Source organism: Arachis ipaensis, chromosome B04 (genome assembly GCF_000816755.2).
Source record: "Arachis ipaensis cultivar K30076 chromosome B04, Araip1.1, whole genome shotgun sequence".
In the NCBI taxonomy this organism is placed as follows: domain Eukaryota; kingdom Viridiplantae; phylum Streptophyta; class Magnoliopsida; order Fabales; family Fabaceae; genus Arachis; species Arachis ipaensis.
The window spans coordinates 8,086,927-8,089,831 of NC_029788.2; positions in this window are offsets into that span (position 1 = coordinate 8,086,927).

Sequence of the window (2,905 nt, forward strand, 5' to 3'; positions counted from 1 at the left end):
CTCTGTACCCTTTCTTTCCTCTTTTTTTTTTAATTTTATATTTATTTTATTTTATAATTTTTTAATGAGGGGTAATTTGGTAATAAAAAAAATAAAATTGGTAAAAAGAACAATTTTAAAACAAACTGAAACCTTGGGGACCATTTTATAGCAAAAAAAAGACCGGGGACGAAATAAATTTTCGACCTCTACATTAGGGACCAAAATCGTACTTATCCCTTTTTTTATTACTGTTGATGTTGCTGCATTTTTTTTTCCTCTTCCTCATATTTTTATTGATTTTCTAACATTATACATTTTTTCCTCCTAAGAAGAATTATGAGAATATGAAATAATAAGAAGAAGAAGAAGAAGCAGCAGAAGATGAGGAAGAGGAAGAGTTTTGAATTATGCGGAACTTATCAGCACACATACATCGAAAATTCTTAAACAATACACTCGAATATCTTCATGTTACACTCAAAATATTTTCGTGTTACACCCAAATTTACTGCAAATACAGAAAAATATTTCCTCTAATGCTGCATTTTTCTTCTTCTTCTTCTTTTTCCTTATTTCTTTCTTTCTTTTAGTTGAATGAATGTAAGTTCATTCTCTTCTAAGTAATTTTGCAGCATTATGTGTTTCTTCTTCTTCTTTGTTTGATTTTTTTTATTTTTATTCTTGTTAAAGGAGTAAAACAAGAAGAAACTTGATAAGGTAAAATAAAAAAGAAAAAGATGAATAAGAAAAAAGAAAAAAATGGTGATGATGATGATGAAAAAAAGAAGAAGAAGTAGTAGAAGATGAGGAGGAAGAGGAAGAGTTTTGAATTATGCAGAACCCATACATCGAAAATTCTTAAACAATACACTCAAATATCTTCATGTTACACCAAAACATCTTCTTGTTACACCCAAATTTCCTGCAAATACAAAAAAATATTTTCTCTAATGCTGCATTTTTTTCTTATTTATTTCTTTCTTTTAGTTGAATGAATGTAAGTTCATCGTCTTTCAAGTAATTTTGCAGCATTATGTGTTTCTTTTTCTTCTTTGTTTGATTTTTTTTATTTTTATTCTTGTTAAAAGAATAAAACAAGAAAAAATTTGAGAAGATAAAACAAAAAAAAAAGATGAAATATTATTCACCTGCAGAATCATAAACTACTAACGAAAAAATTAACTAGAATCGAACCACACCTCAGCCACTTGATTGGATTCAAAACAATAATCAATTTCGTCCTGGTTCAATTGACAATCTAAACTTGAATTATTCATTATTTTCAACAACGAAATAACTGATAATGGAGGAGAAGGAGGAAAAGGAAGGAGGAGAAAAAATTCCAATGAAAAAAGAAGGAGAAAAAAGAGGAGGTGTTGGTGATGACGATAGCGAAAGAGAAAAATAACGAAAAATAAGAAGAATGTGCAATAACAGCACGAAAAAGAACTTACACGCGTGAATATAAATGACTTGTATAGACTTGTATCAAAAAATAACTTGTATCCGGAGAATAATTGAAAAGTATAACATTACTCTTTACACACATTTGGCAAATTTTCACTTTTCATCATTAATTGTAATAAGAACTCATTAAATATTAAATAAATAATACACCAAATCATTTAATGCTTTAATTCCTTTTTCGAAAAAATGATATTTTATGGATTTAACTAACTTGTTTATTAAGGTAGCGTTTGGTGGAGAGGCAGAGACGGAAAGACTGAGACTAAGAGACAGAGACTAAAAGATAGAGATTGAAATAAATCTCAGTATTTTGTTTGGTGCAAAATGGGATACAGAAATTAAAACAAGAATGAAACTCTAATTTAATTTGCACAAATGGTAAAATTGGAATTAATTAATTAAAATGAGGGTATTTTAGATATAAAATATTATTAAAGTTTCAGTCTCCATTTCTAAACATTTTAGTGTCCTGTGTCCCCACTTTTTGAAGATGCTGAAATACTGAAATTTTGGAAACAGACAGAAATTTTAATTCCAGTCTCTGAACTAATAAAATGATACTGAATTTTAGTCTCTCGATCTCTGTCTCAATACTTCAAAACAAATTTTACCTAAGAGCATATTTTAAAAATATAATAATATTTTTTTTAATATTTTTGACATATTTAATCACTGATAAAAAATTCATTTTTGCAATAACTTTTATAAAACATTTTCTTTTATATAATAGGTTTAACCCATGCCTTTAGGACACAAGTTAGCAAAACCCATATTTTATTTATGAATTTGTAAATAATGCAAATTGAGATTGCCCAAATAATAATAGGAAAAGTATAAGTAGATAATGAAAATACTAAACAATGTGAACAATGGATATATCGAATGTTCAATTCACTAGCTGCGTTTGTTTAGAGAGACAGGACACTGAGACAGGAACACAGAGACACAAAATCGTATTTGACAGAAGAGACATGAACATAGACAATGTGTGTCCAAAGACAATGAATTAGTGGATTTTGTATCCATTCTGACAGAAATGATACAGAAGTATTAACAAGGGACACAACTTATTTTTTTATTTTTTCTTTCATTATTCTTGTTAATTTTTTGTAATTATATTTTTCGTCTCAAATTTTTTGAATGAAAAAAAAAATGAGAATAAATTATATTTTTATAATTTGTTCTAGTTTATCACCAAACAAGATACAAGAACACAAAATTTTGTGTCTCTGTTTTTTATGTCTTGTTCTCAGTGTTTTATCTTGTGTTGTTCTCAGAAACAAACGCAACTTAAGTGTGCGGATGATTGTACTAATATTAAGATTTAGGTGAGTAATTTGAGGGTATAGTGTGTTTTTACTTTATTGGGCCAATTTTAGAGTCCATTGTTCATATTGTTCACAAAAGTCATTATTTACCTAGCAAAGTCCATAATAATATCATCTCTCTCACACAA